We start from the raw sequence: 20505 nt of genomic DNA, 5'->3' as shown, positions 1-20505 counted from the left end.
ATGCTAGTCGCTTCTAATCCCAGGGACCTCTCTGATACGGGTTGTGCCAGGATAGGGTGTATATCCAGCCATTATTGTTTGCCCACCCACTGTACTTCTATACCTTTTGTATTTTTAATCTATATATCATTCAATTGTCGTGTCATGTTTAAATTGCACTTTATTATGTAATCTTTTTAAAAATATGCGATAATAAAATTGTATTTCAACTTTTGTACCTTTTTAAAACTCTGTCGTTCCTCCTTTTTCTTATATCTATTGGATTAGGTATGGGTCAAACGCCTTTATACATCCTTGTGGTTGGCCCTACACTTTAAGTAAAAATGTGCCACAGGTTTCTTTGTTTAGCAGGTATGTAGAGATTCAGCCTGATAGTGCCAGCATAGCACTGGCTTTAGCTTATATACGAAAATCCTGCTGACTTGTTCCCTTTAATGTGTCAGTATTACAACTATGTCTCTTGTGCTTAACTTAAGTAGAGAATTAAACTTCAGCACTCGTTCAAGAAAAATTGTGATAAAGTCTTTTTCAATTTGTTTTTATTCTGATACAAATAGGATCCATCCCATCCACCGACGTTTCGGCTCTAATATCAAGCCTTTATCAAGGTTACCGGGACATGTGTACCACAAACAGTCAAAATAACAAAATTACATAGGAATATATTGAAAGAAAAAAATGTACATAATGAAAGGGCATGTTACATCAGTACAAATTGTACAGAATTAAAGGACATGTTACATCAGTACAATATAACCCTAATAGTTCACATAAAATTTAGCATTATAGGTACTCAGTATATAAAGAGATATATATCAGTGCATACCTATCTAAACATGAGAAATGTGTAGTATCACATATGTAATCAGTCTTGGCGGACCATTGTATGCCTATAAAAAGAAAAAAACAATGTAAATAACAATAATACATGTATCATACAGGACCCCAAGGGGGCGACATTGTCCTGTAGAGACATATGTAAATAGATATACAATGGATTAGCTAGAAGAATGACCTGTTGACAAAATGCATACTTTGCTGATGAGTAAATAGAGAAATGTCCTGCAGGGAGGTATCCAGTGTTATGTCACTATGTGGTAGGATAATGGGAAACTGGGGAATCTCCAGCTTAGTCAGGTTGGATAGTATATAAAAATATGTAATGCACAAATGTTCCTGTAAGAAAGGGTATAAAAACTAAGTATATCTATATATGGAAACTAAAAGTACTGTATGTCAAACATAACGGCTAACATACCTGGTGCATTTGTGCAGTATCAAGATATATACTTATCCTTATGAAGAGACTAGAACGTATCAATATCAAATTGAAGTCCATAAATCTGGATGTGTGATATGAGGGGAAAAATACATGGAGCAAAATTGAGAAAGAAGAAATATAAATCCAGGGGTATAAAAGTATGGGATGGGGAAACATACCTGCATAATGCTATGATACCAAATATAATTGCTGGGATTCTTAATTGACTAGTCACAGTGCCTAAATATCGGAAAAGACATGTTCCAATAAAAGTAGTAATGTGGCTGCTGGTTATAAGGAAACAGTGCTTAAAATTAAAAGCAAAGATGGGGTTGTCCAAGCACACACCAAGAATGGGGAAGACTGGCCAAAAGCCAGAGGATGAGGACAAGATCTGTGGTACCAGGGAAAAAACCGTATGGAGATAGTGGGAGCAGGAGTTTACATGGAGCTTATTAATACAATATGAGAGAAGCAGTGGTGATTCAAGAGGATAACATACTTGCAGTGGTGGAGGCCGCTCTGTGTTACCACAGTTTGCAATTTTATAGAGGCCCTAGATACTGAGGAAGTCCACAGTACATCCTGGTTCCTATCAGTGGAATGCAGGGTGAGTGAATAAAGTACACCGGTGCGTGTGCAGGATTGTGTCAGTGATCGTGTCAGCGCATGCGCGGTAGATTGTGCTGAATAGATAGAATGAGTGAATAGATTGAGTGCTGGAGGGACATACGGAAGTGAGGAAAATCGCCAATCATAGTGTCAGGGCCTGGGAGATCTTGGTGAATGGTGTTATGGTGCCTATAAAAGGGATGTTAGATATAGTCATGGGTAAATATTAATATACAATGAATTTATATTGTGAATGCATGTTAGTACGTGACAGTAAACATAATGGTTATGAATGTATATGAGAAAAAAAGTGGTAATATGGAACAGAATTGGGAAACATATATGCCAAGGAAAAACAATATAAATAGTGTAATGTATATCATGAATTGTTTGAATGCCAAATATTTATGATTGATTGATCTATAATAGACTATACCATCAGTAATCATGATCAGGGAGAATGGGATGTAAGTGCACATGTGACCTCTGAGTCTGGAACAATATATAGATTATACAGGCTCACTGAATGTACAGGTATACAATATAGTGTACCATACGATACGGAATACACTTTCGCATACAAAAGAAAATTCAAGTACAATATAGTAGCATAATTGAATATGTAAATGTAGGAGTGCCTTTATCGTTATTGAAAACCAGTATTAAGATATACCTTAAAGCAGGGATGGGGAACCTTTTTTCTGCCGTGGGCCATTTGGAAATTTCTACCAATGTTCAGGGGCCGCACAAAATTATCAATGTGAAAATGACCCTGCTATATTTGGTCAAAAAATTAACTCACCCTTACTGTGGTGGCCGGAGCTGCTTCTCTTTGGTGCGGCTGTGATGTTTGGTGATACTAATCATGTTTCTTCTCACAGCTGCTTTTTCATTTTTGTCTGGGTCTGGAGCATAGTCAACTCTTTGTGATAAGATTGGTAAATCATATACATCACATAACAGACGCTGTATATACATCACAGGAGACATTGGGACTGCTGTATATACATCACTGGGGGCACATACAGTACATCAAACAAGGGGCTGGGGACATGTATATGCCCCCAGCACCTCCTGTGATGTATATGCCCCCAGCCCCTCCTGTGATGTATATGTCCCCAGCCCCTCCTGTAATGTATATGTCCCCAGCCATACTGTGATGTATATGCCCCCTGCCCCTCCTGTGATGTACACGTCACAGGAGCTGCTGGGGGGCATACACATCACAAGAGATGCTGGGGGCATGCACATCACAGGAGACGCTGGGGGCATAAGCAACACAGGAGACGCTGGGGCTCAGGCACCACAAGAGACGCTGGGGCGCAGGCACCACAAGAGGGGCTGGGGCGCGTGCACCACAAGGGGGGCTGGGGCGCAGGCACCACAAGGGGGGCTGGGGCGCAGGCACCATTGGGGGGCACAGATATCACTTGGGGGACTGCACACAGCACTTGCGGAGCCCTGACATCACTGGGGGGAGGGACACACAATACATACATACACAGCATTAAGGGACACACAGCACTGAGGATTGCACGCAACTCTGGGGGAAGGGGTAACAAAGCACTGGACGGGGCACACAGCAGCATAGGGCGGGCGCTGGACACACAGCAGTGCCGGACTCACAGCAACTCCGGACTCACAGCACCTCCGAGCAGGCGCCGGACACGCAGCTCAGAGGGCGGGGACACAGCTCCGAGGGCAGGGGGCGGGCACACACTGCTAGGCTGTGAAGCTGCTGTGGAACGGAAGCACAGAGCGCTAAACCCACCCACAAAGTAAGTCCTTAGCTCACTGGCACTGGCCAGTGGGAGAACGCATTGATACGTGCAATGTGTGGATTTAAATTATTATTTATGTGTGGCCCCCAAGACGGCGGTGGCGGGTCGAGCACTGCTGCCCCCAGGAATCTGCTCGGGGGCCACAGAAAAGGGCATGGCGTGCTGTATACGGCCTATGGGCTAGAGGTTCCCCACCCCTGCATTAAAGGGATATAATTGAGGAGTCGCAAAATAGCTGGAAGAAACAACTGGGCTTTTTAGAACAATATAAATGATAGTAACTGTTGTGTGCTTAATAGAAAACCTCATATTCTCGATTAAGACCGGTTGGTTCGAGAGTCTGGAGGGTATGTATCCAAAATGACTCTCGTTCTTTCAATCTGAGTGTTCTATTACCACCCCTCCTGTTTGGTGGTATATGTTCCATCACCTGGTATCGGAGTTGAGCCACCGTATGTCCATGAGAGACAAAATGTGCATGAATTGGCAATAAGGTCTGCTTGCATTTGATGGTGGACTTATGCTTGCTGATGCCGTCTCGGATGTGCTGGGTGGTCTCACCAACATATCCAAGTCCGCAGGGGCATTTGATCAGATAAGTCACAAAAGATGAGTCACACGTAAAATAATCGTGTATGGGGAAAATTCTTCCAGTATGTGGGTGGGAAAAATACTCACGCTTTGTGATTGTTAGAACATTGTGTACAATGCAGACAAGGATAGTTGCCTATGGTGGCCAATGTGGTTTTTCGCATATATTTTGGGGACTTAACATCACCCCTTACCGATTTGTTCCTGAAATTTATTGACCTCTTGTTACAGAAGATCGGAGAAAACATGAAATTCAGGAATCTTTGGGTTTTGATTTTTCTAGAGTAGCACAGTGTCTCAAAATGGCACTCCTGATCATTGGTTGAAGTGGGTGATAGGTACCGTATTTTTCGGACTATAAGACGCACTTTTTTTCCCCCAAATGTTGGGGGAAAGTGTGGGGTGTGTCTTATAGTCTGAATGTAGGGCTGCGGGGAATGAGGGTACTGCGGTGGAGCGAGTCATCGGCTGCACGAGCAGGCTGTAGCAGCCTGCCGTGACCACGTGGGCCCGCTCATTTCATATGCATGCATCCTCCTGCCCATCATCTCTCAGTGCTGAAGCCGGCAGACAGGAGGACATCGCGATGCTGCAGGGGAACAGCTCCACATAGGTCAGCGGTGCAGCTGCTGACACAGAGAGGAAGATGATCGATGCTGCTGTTTTTATTTTTTTTTCTGTGCCATAGAATACAGGCCATATAGCAGGATGGGGGCATATACCAGGATGGGGGCATATTATGATCAGGATGGGATATATAGCAGGATAGGGGTGTTTATCTGGATGGGGGTATATATAACAGGATGGGGGTGTATAGCAGGATGGGGGTATTTATCAGGATGGGGGTATAGGGGTATATAACAGGATGGGGTATTTATCAGGATGATGGACATATATACAAGGATGGGGATCATATACAAGGCAGGAGGATCATTACCAGGATGCGGCACCTTAGTAGAGAATTTGTGGACATTATCCCCATAATAGTGTCAGCAGCAGATCCTCGCCCCATAACAGTGTGTCATGACCACATTTTTTGCTTAAAATTTTATTTTCCTATTTGCCTCCTCTAAAAAAAAAAAAAAAAAAAAAAGGGTGCGTCTTAAGGTCCGGTACGTCTTATAGTCCGAAAAATACGGTATTTACAAAAGCAATTCTAGGACCTTCTTTGACTTCCCGGGATCTGCTGGTAGAGGAGACAGTGGCTACATGTTGAGGGTACCCTCTTGTGCTCAACTTGACTCTGCAGGGCTGTTATTACAGTCTGGAGATATAGGCAAAAATTCATATTTTCAAGAAATTAAATTTATAAAAATTTCATTCTTTTGGAATATTAAATAGTCTTCAATATGATTTCCATAGTTTAATGCACTTTACAAAATTAATATGAACGCTATGTAATTCACATTCACTCAGAGTCTTCAGTGAAAGCAATGTTTTCAACACAGAATTATAGTGAATGAGATTTCCTATGTGTCCAGACATTAGAGGCAGAACCTTTCTGACCTCGAGCGCAACAACCAGCTCCCACCTCCCTCACAGTAGTGACACCCAGAGCCCCCATTACTGTTATAGTGACAGACAAAGCTTTTCCACAGAAGTCACAATGAGGCCTGCTTTTGTGCAGGGCTAATCACAAAAGTCATCATCTGAAGACCTGCTGTTCATAGTTATTTGGTAGACGAGGTATTAAAGGGAACCTGTCACCAGATTTGGTGACTATAAGTTGCGGCCACCATCAGCAAGCTCTTATATATTGCATTCCAGAATACTGTATATAAGAGCCCAGGCCACGCTGTAGAATGTAAGAATCACTTTTATAATACCCAGGGGGGCGGTCCAGTTCGATGGGAATCGCTGCTCTCCAGTTTGGCGCCTCCTCTCTGTGGTGATCACCATCCTCCTTCTACCCAGTCGAGTATGGATGACGTGTCCTGCACAGGCGCACTTTGATCTGCCCTACTGAGGGCAGATTAAAGTGCTGTAATGTGCAGGCACGAGAAAAGGTTAAAGAACGCATTCGCACTAGAGTATTTTGATCTGCCCTTTGCACAGGACATGTCATCCATACTCTGCTTAGTAGAAGGAGGATGGCGATTGCCTCAGAGAGAATGCACCGGACCAGAGAGCAGTGACACCCATCGGACTGGACCACCCAATAGGTGAGTATTATAAAAGTTTTTTTTACGTTCTATAGCTCGGCCTGGGCACTTACATACAGGATTCTGGAATGCTTTATATAAGGACTCACAGGTGGTGGCCACAACTTAGTCGCTAAATCTGGTGACAGGTTCCCTTTATGGCACCAAGCAGGCAGACAGCCTCGAGCCACACATCATAGGTACTTTGAGGCTCGTGAACTACAGCTTGAGCTCTTCTGCATTAGGAACAACCTGCATCTCACCGAGGAGTAACCGGGCTGTCCTGGAATTCTGCTTTGTGAGATTTAATAACACCTTGCTCTCCTCTCACTGCAGAGTGACTATAAAGTTGAGCACAACAGACACACTTGTGATACTGAGACTTTGAACTCTCAGGTCTGGACAGTGTGATGGAGGTCAGTACAACAGAGCTTACAGTGTTATGAAAGGAGCAGATCTTTTAACGATATTTTAGTAGCGAATATTTTAAATGTTTGCTATTTTATGGAGTAGATCAAATTTAAAGGGCAAAGAAGGAATACTACTTCCTCTGGACAATATTGCATCTATTTGTTTATCAGTCAAGTGAAAAAAATGTAACTTTTTACAGAAGTGGATTGTCTTCATGTTCCTATAAGTGATATAAATTGTGAGGCAAATTGTAATTTGCTACTATTGGGTAATTATATGGAACTACCTTGTAATCTTATTGTGCACTGCATTATACTTGTCTGCATTATCAGACACAATGTCACTGCTGTTGAGTATTTGGTTTTCCCAATTGCATTTGCCCTAAAGGTGAATTTTTATGTTGCAGATTTTGTTGCATAAATTTATGTGACTGTCTCATTCACCTGAAAAAAAACAAAACCTTAACATTTAAATAAATGAAACTGATTTTCATTTGCAGAAATTTCTGAAACAATGAGGAATATGTATATAAACTACATGAATATCAGTTATGCTTAAAATAATTTCTGATGAATCCACAACAGAATCTGAATCCGTAGAAAATGGATTTGTTGTAGATTTTAATGTGCAATGCTCCTTGTGCAGTGCTAAGCATAATATTCTGCTTCTGAATTTATCCTGAAAAAAGGGAATATGCTGTAAATGTAAAAGCCACACACCACTGTCCATTTCCTGGCAGATTCTGTCATGCCACCTCCCCTGTTGACACTTAATATGGCTATTCTGGTTAGAAAATCTGCAGCTTATTATAGTAGCAGCAGTGTATCCACCTTAAAAACAAATGCTGAGGGGGAGAGGGGTTCTTCCTTTTTTATTACGCATTTTCTATAATTGAAACTGCAAAAAAACCCAAAAACAATAAAATTTGAATTTCAGGATAAGAGATGTAATTCTAGATACTTAAAACCAGTACATTAAATTCCAAATAATGTTTTAAAAAGTATTGGAAAGAGGGGATTTGTACAATATTAATACACTTGAGTCCCCATTTATTTATGCATTTACTGAACCGCTCACAACATTTAACCCCTTCACGACCGTGGGCAGTAAAGATACGTCCTATTTATACGTGACTTAACGACCAGGGACATAACTTTACTGCCTAAAGTTCATTTGAATGCCGTGGCCATAACAACAGCTTTCAAATTATGTCCCCTGCTGTTTTTCACAGCAGGGGACCTTTGCTTGACCCCATCGATCGATGTGATTGTTGGCTGTTCAAATCCACCACATCAAGCACACTGGTTTTGGCTAAATCAATGCCTGAACCAGTGCGATCCTGTGAGATCGTGCTATGAGGTACTCCAGCAGATCATAGCAGGAGATCAAACATGGCACTACCCAGCCCCTGCAGCACTGATTGGAACGATCATGCTATGTCGCGCAATCGCTCCATTCAGCGTGCAGTGGGGCGGTCTGATCTGGAGTTGACCGCCCTCCCCAGGCTTGCGTTGGTCTGGGGAGCCCTCCCCCAGCATGTCTGCGGCGTGAACCAGCTGGTACTTGTAGTACCATGCCACCGCCGCTGCTTTCTGGTTGCTGCTCCTGCTCCCCTGTGAGTATTGTGTGCTCCCCCGGATGGCCACTGCGCGCTTCCGTGATGGCCCCTGCGTGCTCCCGTGATTGCCCGTGCCGATGTGCCCCACCCCACCCCCCCGTGAGCTGCCCCACCCCCGCGATCTCTATTCTGCTCCCATGCTTCTGCCTCTGCTTCTCCGGTCTCCCCCTCCCCCCACTCCATCTGCTCTTTCTCTCCGTCGTTCCTTACCTGCCTTCACCGGGTCATCCGAGGTCTTAAGTGGCCCAACCTCCATCCCTGGTTCTTTCCTGGGTCTTCTGAGGAGCTGTCCAACTTCCTGCCTGCTGCTCCTGTAATAAGCTGTCCACTTGCTGCCTTCTATTCCTCCTGCAGTTCCTCTGGTCAGTGATCCTCCTGCTAATCCTCTGTGTACTGTGAGTATATATATATTTTTTTTTTTTCCTGTATACCCTGTCCGTTTTTACACCTCATCCGTCCGTGCATCCCACCGAGCGCTGATCAGTGATGCAGATAACGTATCTGCATCCGTGGTCTATTTTCAGCGGGACTTTTTTTTTTTTTGTCCGTATCTTCTGTCGTTTTTTTGCACCTCATCCGTGTGTGCGTCCTGTAGCGGCCGAGCGCTGATCAGGGATGCACATAACGGATTGGCATCCCTGCTCAATTATCGGCGTGACTTTTTTTTTTTTCTGTATTCCTGTCGCTTTTTGTATTTCATCCATCCGTGCATCCTGCAGCGGCCAATCAGTGATGCACATCACTGCACGGCGTCTGCTTTTGAAAAGTCAAATGGCGCTCCTTGCCTTCCGAGCCCTGCTGTGCGCCTAAACAATTACTTTCCACCACATATGGGGCATCTGTGTACTCAGGAGAAATTGCACAATAAATTTTATGGTGCATTTTTTCCAGATACCCTTGTAAAAAAAAAAAAAAGCTACCTGGTTGAAGCAAAAATTTTGTGGTAAAAAAAAAGATAATAATTTTCACGGCTCAACGTTATCAACTTCTGTGGAGTCCCTGGGGTACAAGGGCTCACCAAATATCTAGATAAATTCCTTGAGGGTTGGGGTCTAGTTCAAAATGGGGTCACTTGTGGGGGAGCTCCACTATTTAGGCACCATAGGGGTCTCCAAATGTGACATGGCGTCTGCTAATGATTCCAACCAATTTTGCTGTCAAATGGCGCTCCTTCCCTTCTGAGCCCGACCATGCGCCCAAACAATTACTTTCCACCACATATGAGGTATCTGTGTATTCAGGAGAATATGCACAATACGTTTTATGGTGCATTTTTTCCTGATACCCTTGTGGAAAAAAAGCTACCTGTTCATGTAACGGTTTTGTGGTAAAAAAAATATGTATCCATGGCTCAGCATTATCAACTTCTGCGGAGCCCCTGGGGGTTCAAGGGGCTCACCAAACATCTAGATAGATTTCTTGAGGGGGTCTAGTTTCCAAAATGGGGTCACTTGTGGGGGAGCTCCATTGTTTAGGCACCTCAATTTTGCGTTAAAAAAAATCGAATGGCGCTCCTTACCTTCCGAGCGCTGCCGTACGCCCAAACAATTGATTTTTTTACCACATATGAGGTATCAACGCAAAGAGGAGAGGAGCCAGCACTGCTTATGAATGGCATGCAACAATGAGAAAATAAAAAGTGTAATATTCACAAATTCATTCCTACTGTAACAATTCAATGAGATTTTTTGCAAATTGATCAATGATTTGAGGTATCAGCGTACTCAGGAGAAATTGCACAATAAATTGTATGGTGCACTTTCTCTTTTCTCCCTTATGAAAATGTAAAGTTTTATGGCTAAAACAACATTTTTGTGTTAAAAAAAAAAATAATGAAATTTTAATTTTTCATTTTTTCCTTCCACATGGCTTTGGTTCCTGTGAAGCACCTAAAGGGTTAATAAACTTCTTAGATTTGGTTTTGAGCAGTGAGAGGAGTTCAATTTTCACAATGGGGTCACTTTGGGGTATTTTCTGTCACCTCGGCCTCTTAAAGTCACTTCAAATGTGATGTGGTCCCTAAAAAAAAAATGGTTTTGTAAATTTTGTTGGAAAAATGAGAAATTACTGATTAACTTTGATCCCGTCTAACTTCCTAACGAAAAAAAAAATTGTTTCGAAAATTGCGCCTGTGTAAAGTAGACTAGTGGTAAATGTTATTTAGCAACTATTTTGTGTGACATAACTCTCAGATTTATAGGCATAAAATTTCAAAGTTTACAAATGGCGAAAATTTAGCAAAATTTCTAAAATTTTCACAAATAAACACAAAAAATATCGGCCTAAATTTACCACTATCATAAAGTACAATATGTCATGAAAAATCTGTGTCAGAATTGCTGGGATCCGTTGAAGCGTTGCAGAGTTATAACCTGTCAAAGTGACACTGGTCAGAATTGCAAAAAATGTCCCGGTCATTAGGGTGTTTTAGTGGTCGGGGGTGAAGGGGTTAATCTACCAACTCTTTAGTAAGAAATGTAGCCCCAAGCCAAATTTGCCTAATATTGTTTCCCAACAGTCTTTGTAGTCTGATCCATGTAAGATGCCTCAGGTAAAAACAAAAATACCTTTAGGCTATGTGTGCACGTGGTGTAGTGTCCATGCTGCAAATTCTGCAGCGATTTAGGCCGGTTTCACACATCCGGCTTTTCGCTGGTTTGCCGGATCCGGCGCTCTCCCGTACAGACAATACAGTACAGTGACAGCGCTGTAACTTCCGGGTCACATGCGCCGGTCACATGACAGCACGTGACCGGCGCTTGTTGCGCTGTCAATGTACTGTAGTCACTGTATGGGAGAGCGCCGGATCCGGCAAACCGGCGAAAAGCCGGATGTGTGAAACCGGCCTTAGGCAGTGCATGTGCGCTTAAAATCGCTGCAGAAACATTGCGTAATGGATGCAGTGTGTCTGCAGAATAGATGCTGATTTCATGCGCTCGGGATACTGCCTCTCCCATAGACAGAGTGGGAGCTGCATCCAAAGCGCATGAAATAAGTTACATTTTGCTTTTTTAAACAGATTTTTTTCAAATTTTTGACTCTCAAAACTCTGCGTTCAAAAAAGCATCGTGCGCACGGATTTTGCATGATTCTCATAGACTTTGCTTGGAAAGCAGAACGCATGCATTTTGACAATGTGACGCTGCAGCTTAAAACGCTGCGGAAACGCTAGAAAAAACGCTACGTGCGCACATAGCCTTAGACTTGCTTTTATTTGAAGACACAACTTTCCATTTTCATCCCCAGAAGACATTTGGATGGCTGGCGTAAGGCCTGTGTGGAGTAATATTTGCACATTGTTTTCTCAGATTACAGGTCCTTGGAAAAAAGGTTTTGTTTTTGTTTTTTTTGTCTTTGAAAAAAAAATAATCTTTAACTCTGTATCCTTTCTTTCGTTGTTTATTAGGATACCACTTTGTACATTGTTTAGTGGTTGATATTATTGTTCAGTCTCAATCACCTGACTTTTAATAAAAACTCCTCATTTGAATGGAACTGAAGTGACTTGAAAATCAAGGAACGACTGTGATTAAATGTCTGTTATGTCTGATAGACAAGGAAATGGATGCAGTGCTTTCTTCAGTTTTTGGTGTACCGGAGTCAGCTGTTCATTGGTGGTGCTAGGAGTTGACTCCAGCTGTATGATATTGATAACCTATCACAGAGAGAGGCCATCAAAGTAAAAAATCCCCATTTAAACCCCTTTTAAATTTTTTATTTACCCCTTCATATATTTCTAAAATCACTTGTCTATCAACTCATCAGGCTTATAGAGAAGCGAGAAGTTATTTTCCGTTTGCTTTCCTTTGAGTAATTAATTGAAAGCCATTCTCATCATTGTCATTTCCTTCGCTCTAAATGTTAATTATCAAAGTTGTTGCTTTCTTTTATTTAGGCTGGCATTCCTACTGATACGTATGCATGAAAAACTACAACATTATTAGTATCTGTTTGTATTTGTTTTTTTCCTGGTTTTGCCGTTCTAATTACAAACACTTGTTTTTGTTTTTTCCAGGCGAGTTTATACAGAGGTGGTTACAGCCGATTTGCTCCGTACTGAAGTGACGTAAGCCCATTGTTAATTCAGCCTGGACAAAACTGCCCTTCTCCCCATTTGCCTGTTCCCCTTCCCTCTACTGTCAAGGTTTGCGTGGCCCGGCTTTTGCAATACTTAAAGAGAAACGCCTCTTGGAATTTTCTGGCGATGAGAGATGGATGGATAAAACTGAAATATATACAAATCAAACAAAGTGGACATATATTTTTTTTTTTTTATACCTCAGCTTACTTTCAAACTGCAATTTTTATTTCTGCTTTTTTTTTTTTTAAGGGGTGTGTTCATTTGTTCCAAAGATATTTTTTTTTTTCAACTGTGGTAAATGTGTGTGTGTGTGTGTGTGTGTATATATTATTTACATAACTCTGTGCAGTGAGCTTTTATTACAATTATTATTATTACTATTGGTCTTTCTATGCCTGGAGACAAGAATGGAGGAACAGAATGGTGAAGCAAGATTATAAGAAGACTATAAAAGAAAGTTTATAACTTCTGAATTTCAAGCTCCCTTTAGTAAATTCCTCTGCAGTGTGAGTCGGTTATAACAAAATGTTCTCAAGTACATTTTTAAAAACTGAGTAAATTAAACATTTTAAAAAGTCCACAATGTAGAAATATTGAATTGCCATATTTGTACTACCTGCAGCTGTTTCATTACCTAAATAATTGTATTTATGTAATACCATGTATAGGACAGTTGTTTTGTGCGGGATGCAAGCATAATTAGTGGACTTAAATGTAATAGAATATTAGCAAATATTTGATATTATGATTGCTATACATTTTTTTTTAAACCAAAACTTTGTGCTAGAGAAAAACATTCAGCATTAACGATTTATGGAAGCGGATTTGAATATGATTCCATCCAAGGCATATTTTGTCATTTGTCTGTTTTTAGCCTTTTAGTTATTGCTCATATAAAACATTATTATAGTAGGGGAAATGAATTCATGTACTAGTTGTTCCCATGCTGCTGTTCTACTATCGTGCTGGCCACAGTATCCATGCTAAAGAAAGAACCCAACCTTTGGCAGCTTAAACCTTACAAAGCTGTAAATATATACAGTATTTTTATTTTCTATATATTTTTTTTTTCTTTTTCAATTTACCTTTGCTTGGATAAATGCAACAAGTTTAATTTCCTGGAGCTGTAATAATCGTTTAGTACTGAGTATTCTAAATCTTTGCTATTTTGCTATTTAATGGTGGAGTAGCTCAAATGTAAAGGGGAAAAAAAGGAATACTACTTCCTCCGGACAATATTGCAGCTATTCGTTTATCAGTCAGGTAAAGAAAAATAAACTTTCCACAGAAGTGGATTGTCTTTGTCTTCCTAACAGTTGTGATGTAAATTGTAATTTGCTACTATTGGGTAGGTAATTATGTGGTACCACATTGTAGTCCTATTGTGCACTGCATTATCCATTATTGTGCACTTTGTATGCATTATCAGGCACCATGTTACTGCAGCCGAGTATTTTGTTTTTACCCAGTGCATGTGGTTTTATAGACTTCACATGATTGGGATATGTGTTTCTCTTTTTTACCCACTTCAGGACAGCTACAGTTATTGGCACCATAGACCTTTTTACTAATGATTGCCCCACAATACAGCCTCTGGATGGTAATGGGTTACTCAAACTATTGTGAATGCAATAGTACCAACAAGAGGCAAAATCTCATAAATATGGGAGCTCTATGCAAAATCTTTTAAAGGTGTTAATGTGAAATTGTTTTATACCCTCCCTTCCAACCGTTCTCCAATTGCACACTGGCTGTCTAGTGTCCATGTTTGCACAAATACAGTTTACTTCTCTGATCATGATCTAAATGTCTTTTTTTTTAAATAATGTTATCTATACATTGCTGGTGTTTTAATGTTTTTGAGGTTTTTTTCTTCATACTGATTTTACATCTGTATATTTACACAGAATACATATTATGTTTATCGCCAACGGTAGAGATAGAGTAACATCCAGATATTCAGGTGTGATTGCCAGTGACTTGGTTACATCATACTAATAAAAAGGCAAAAACAAAACCATATTTTAAAGAGTACAGATTAGTACAGTTAAAACTAGAATCACTTTGTTCTCATTAATGCTGTAACATCGGCATTGGAAATGTGTAGTACCTGGCTTTAGGTTTAACCCTTTGCTATGTCATGTGCTACAGCCGCTACAGAAATGTATATTTCTACATTGTACTTCGTATAACTTTCAAACGAATGTCCATTTCATTTCCCATTTGTGCACAACTATTTTGTCAGTACTGCGCTACTTTAAGTTGCTTTTTTGCATTTGATGCATATATGAAACAGCTTTTGCTATTGTTACAAAATACAGTGCAGTGCAGCTGGTCCCGTATAATATGTATCATATTGTAAATCTTTCCTCCTATAAGTAATTTATTAAGTGTTACTTTGTGAATTTGCATTATTCACTTATGTTGAATAAATGGTAGATTGAGGAGCTAATGCAAAAGATCATTGGAAAATAAAATACCAGTCTCGTTTGAAAGATGCCGAGAGAGGCCATGGCATCTCCTATTTTGTTTTCTGGTTGCTGTGCATTACATGTCTCTTTAAGGGCGTTACCTAGTTGTTAAATTTAGCATATGTAGAGCTCCTCCTTGTCTGCAGCTCTACTGCAGCTAGAAAATCCTGCAGGATTAAGTCCTTTTTTTTTTCTGCGGCCTCAGCCTGACATGGATATATAGACTTCACTCCAGTCAATAGACATTCATCAGTCTCATGAAGTAATATGCAGAAGTCACATATATTATTCATGAGCCAGTAGCTTGACTGGGACTCCTTGACAGTAGCCTCCAAGATCCAGAGCGAGCTGATTTTGCAAATTTTTGAGTCCGGTTTATATCTTGAATATGAATGTCAATCAATAGGTTAGGTTTTTTAAAGGGGTTGTCCTTCTAATATGAGCGACATTATTGCCCTCCAATAATATTACTTCCTTCTATTGTACTTCTGTGTACATTGTCTTGGAAGTACAAGCACTACACAGCCAGAGTTTGTTTTTATACAGATGCTTCATATGTGCAACCATGTGTTCTTTCAAAATTGATTGTTTTGATAGGAGTTTTTATTGCAGTTTATGATGGCAGAACTAAGAGTAGACTTGAAGGAGCATTCTGCAGATTTTTTTCTTTTTAGCACTGATGAGTGTATTCGCAATGAGTGCAGTAACTTACTTACCAGTCCCCATCTTCGGCCATTTTCAGCGGTGCTCCAGTGTCACATGAATGCATTTGTGACCTGCCAAATAACACCGTGTTGCTGTGTGAAGCGGAGGTTAGTTTCTAAATTTTCTGAGCACTAGTCTAAAACGCAGAACTAGGCTACAGACTTGCATTGATAAAGTAACCACCACTACACATAGAAGATGCTGTGTGATTCAGCAGATTACAAATATGGTGACGCAATGAGCTGGAGTGTCGCTGAAATCTGCAGGTGACTGCAGTCTTTGAGTATGTTGTTGCACCGATTATACATATATAAATCATTGCTGACAAAGGGGGGAAAAAAGGACAATCACCAGGGTGTTCCTATAAAAACTAAAAAAAAAAATAAAATGTAGCCAGATTATGCCTATGTACTTCATACCTCTTTACAATGCACTCCTGACATGCCAAAACTGCATGCAATGGCACTTACACTTGCGAAATTCACTAATTTATCTAAATTGAAGTGCACCCCTCTCCTGTCATTTTTATTTTTAACCATTCATGATAGGGCTAGACACATACAGTAATGCACTTGAATGTGCTACAGCTCCATACAACCTGGCATGTATAATACGGTATTTTTCTTTATTTGATTTCTATGTTTTTGTCACATTTCATTTGTATTCAACAAAACCACAGGTGAGATTCATGTACAGAGGTATTCTCACCATTTCTTCTATGAGTGACATCTCTGTTCATGTTGTACCAGATGGAGCAGCCGCCATGGAGGGCAGGGAGTTACAGTATTGAAACCCCTTATGTGCTTACATTAGATTTGTCAAATACATTAGCCACACACAATTTCTTTTTTTTGCTTAGCTTGTAAACCCTAAGCACAATTATCAAAAAAATAACCAGCTGGTCCACACCAATATTTCACAGTTTTCGATTACCACTGCCATACTTTTTCAATGATAGACATCGGATTCTTACTCCATTTCAGTAAAATTTGAAATAATCCCACTTAACCTTTTAAGGAGGTTGGCTGCTTTCTCTTGTTAGTTTTCTACACAAACTGATCAGCACTTTTGCCAATAAATGGGCCACTGATTGAAGTATGTAACCAGACAAGTTCATTTTATGCACAGAAATGCTCGTCAATTTGGGAGGATAGCTGCACTTCTAAGAAAGTGGCCAACCTGTTTAAAAAGATTGTCCTCTATTTGGACATTCCTTTTTCATTCCCTATATTTGCCCCACTGTAAAAACAAAAAAAAATAAAAAGCTTATACTTTCCTCTTTGTTGACATCACTAGTATGACAATGGCACCTCACTTTCCCAGAGCTCTTATGAGGTTGTTACACCCATTCAGCGCTGGCTTCACTGTCCCTATCTGCATAGATCTGCTATTTGCCATAGAGATAGTTCTGTTTTATATAACTTGTTTTTTTTTGTTTTTTTTTACTGCACTATTCTAAGTCCTGTTGTGTATAAATATGTGACTCTTCAGATTTTGTGTTATACCATGCCTGATGAAGAGACCTGAGTAGTCTCGAAAGCTTGCAATTATTACCATCTTTTCAGTTAGCGATTAAAAGGTATCAGCCACTGAGGACTCTCAGTTCTTTTAAACAATTTTTTTATCTGCATAGAAATATATGGCTGCTTGCTCTCGCCCTATTGCTGTGTTACACATCCAGAGACGAGGACAGTGAAGGTGGTGCTGACTGGGTGCAGGATTTGTATGACGTAACAACCTGATGTGAACAATTAAAGAGCTAGTGCCAGCATCACTGAAACCGTGCTCACACAGGAGGGGAGTATAAGCTTTTTTTTTTCTATTTTAACAGGAGCAACATAGGCAATGAGAGGTCGTTAACTTTAACATGTGAAAGGGGCTCAGTTTACTGCATACCTTTCAATCTTTTAGACTTTAGCTGTATACATCAAGAAATTTGTGTTGTTTTGGGGTTTTTTTGCTATGATTTGAAAGACAATAATAAAAATAATCTAGAAACACATGCAGAGATCATATTTGGACTGGTATGTGAAAAAACTGCCTCAAGTATCATTGGAGGACTAGATAAAAAAAAATCAAGAAAAGGAATAAAACAAAATACCTAGTCATAGTACCAGATAGTGAAATCTCTTTCAGCTATGCACTATTGTAGCTTTATGCCATAATGAATCCCAATTTCTCATGTCAATTAATTCCATTTTCAGGCTCACTGAGGCCATTGTTCTCTTGAGTACCTCCCACTTACCACAAAGATATGGAGAGTTGTTGAAATCCGCAAAACATAGCAAATTATGGCACAAAAATGTTGTGCACTTTTATTGGTGATAATTCCTATCATAAACTGTATTTACCCATTAATTTTCCAGTCATGGAACAGGTAGAGGTTATTTTATTGTTTGACACCAGAATACCAACCCTTCTACATTTGTTATGCTTGGACAACCCCTTTTAACCTACAGAATTTGTATTGAACCTATTTTTTTTATGTAGTGTTCTCATAAATAGCAAAGGTCAAACTGCAATTACCGTACTCTTTTGTCTTATTTTATTTACTGTTTACTTCTGAAAAAAGTTAACAATATTGTTTTAAGGGAAACTGTATTGAAAATGCTTGCCATCAATTTTAACTGTATATGTTTGTTTCATGTAGTTCAGTATTGCATTAAACAATTTCTTTATCCATTTTTAAACGTTACCGATCCTTCTTTTTTTGAGGGATAGCATAGTATAGTGTTGTGATCTATCAGTGATGCGTGTTTCTTGTGATATTGTCTGTGCCTGTTTTATTTTGGTTGGGACTTCATCAGACTGCAGTAAATTGCCAGCTGAGTTTTCGAGCAAACATTTGGGGAAAATGATGGTGAATAACAAAATGGGAAAAACAAAACATTGTCCTCTTTCCCTACCAAACACCCAAAGAACACTGCTTCCAAACAATCTCTCATCTGTATTAAAAAACATGATTAAAAGTGAGCCATATATTTTATATTTATACAAGGGTTGGACAAAATAATGTTAACACCTGGAAACATCAACAAAAGTTAGTTTAATATGGTGTAGGTCCACCTTTTTGAGGCGATTACAGCCTCAATTCTCCGAGGTATGGATTCGTACAAGGTGTGAATTGTTTCTAAAAGAATTTTAGCCCATTCTGCAGTTAAAACACCCTCCAGTTCTTTGAGCGACGATGATGGCGGAAATCGACGTCTAACTTGAATCTCTAAAATCGAACATAAATGCTCAATAATGTTGAGGTCTGGGGATTGTGGGGGCCAGATGAGATGCTCAACTTCATTGGAATGTTCCTCGTGCCATGCTTTAACGATTCTAGCTGTATGAATTGGTGCATTATCATCCTGAAAGATGGCGTTCCCCTCCGGGAACAGTGCTTGAACCATGGGATGCACTTGGTCGCTCAAAATGCCTAAATAATCTCGGCTGTTAATTCTTCCATGAAGGGATATCATTGGCCCGGCGGATCTCCATGAAATGGCACCCCAGATCAGCACAGAACCTCCGCCATGTTTTACGGTTGGGAGAAGGCAGTCTGGATGGAATGCGTCTTTCGGCTGTCTCCAAACGTACACTCGCCGGAGGTCGGAAAAAGGGTAAACAATGATTCGCCTGAGAATATCACATGTTTCCACTGCTCGAGTTACCAATTCTGGAGGTTTCCACACCACTCTAAACGCTTGGACACATTTGTCATTGAGAGCAGCGGTTTTCTAATTGCAGCTCTTCCGTGGAATCCAGATTTGTGCAGCTCCCGACTAACAGTTTTCGTGGAAACTGTGTTCTGTAGGTGTTCATTAAGCTCAGCAGTGATTTTCGGAGCCGTGGTCTTGCGATGCTCTCTCACAATTAACTTTAGAGTCCAACGGTCTCAGTCAACTTAGAATTTTGGTCGGACCTGTGCTGCAGACGTTTTCCCTTCTCTTTCAAACGCAGTCATTACTTTGGATACAGTACCTCTTGGCACGCCAAGCATTCGGGCACTTTGTTACACTAGTGCCTGCCATACAAGCACCAACAATTTGGCCTCTTTGAAAATCCGAGAGGTCTGCCATTGGTATCAGGTTCTCATCAATGTTCTTACAATTCTGCAAAACAAACAGTTAATTTACATACACATCACACAAATAATCAACTACAAAACATTAACATATGTCACGGTTTGCATGTTTATAACATGTACGAAGATTATGATGCCAAAACGTTAGGTGTTTCCATTATTTTGTCCAACCCCTACAGTGCCTTGCGAAAGTATTCGGCCCCCTTGAATTTTTCAACCTTTTCCCACATTTCAGGCTTCAAACGTAAAGATAAAAATTTTAATGTTATGGTGAAGAATCAACAAGTGGGACACAATTGTGAAGTTGAACGAAATGTATTGCTTATTTTAAACATTTGTAGAAAAGAATAAACTGAAAATTGGGGAATGCAATATTAATCGGCCCCCTTACTTTCAGTGCAGCAAACTCACTCCAGAAGTTCATTGAGGATCTCTGGATGACCAATGTTGTCTTAAATGACTGATGGTGATACATATAAGCCACCTGTGTGTAATGAAGCCTTCGTATAAATGCACCTGCTCTGATAGTCTCAGTGTTTTGTTTAAAGCGCAGATAGCATCATGAAGACCAAGGAACACAACAGCAGGTCCGTGATACTGTTGTGGAGAAGTTTAAAGCTATAATTTGGTTACAGAAAGATTTCCACAACTGTAACCCCTTCACGACCGCGGGCAGTAAAATTACGTCCTATTTTAACGTGACTTAACGACCAGGGACGTAACTTTACTGCCTAAAGTTCATTTGATTGCCGTGGCCATAG

General features: G+C 40.3%; 1 long non-coding RNA gene across 1 annotated transcript in view; it reads left to right on the top strand.

Moving 5' to 3' along the window:
• The window catches only part of LOC142249950 (uncharacterized), a 134367-nt gene extending 116000 nt beyond the window's left edge, over positions 1-18367 (top strand). Inside the window, exon 3 of the long non-coding RNA XR_012725111.1 lies at positions 12431-18367. This is a non-coding gene — a long non-coding RNA (uncharacterized LOC142249950). The remainder of the gene's footprint in view (positions 1-12430) is intronic.
• Positions 18368-20505: the final 2138 nt, after the last annotated feature.

The sequence above is a fragment of the Anomaloglossus baeobatrachus genome, chromosome 8, assembly GCF_048569485.1.
Source record: "Anomaloglossus baeobatrachus isolate aAnoBae1 chromosome 8, aAnoBae1.hap1, whole genome shotgun sequence".
NCBI lineage: Eukaryota > Metazoa > Chordata > Amphibia > Anura > Aromobatidae > Anomaloglossus > Anomaloglossus baeobatrachus.
This window is presented reverse-complemented; position numbering and strand designations above follow the sequence as displayed.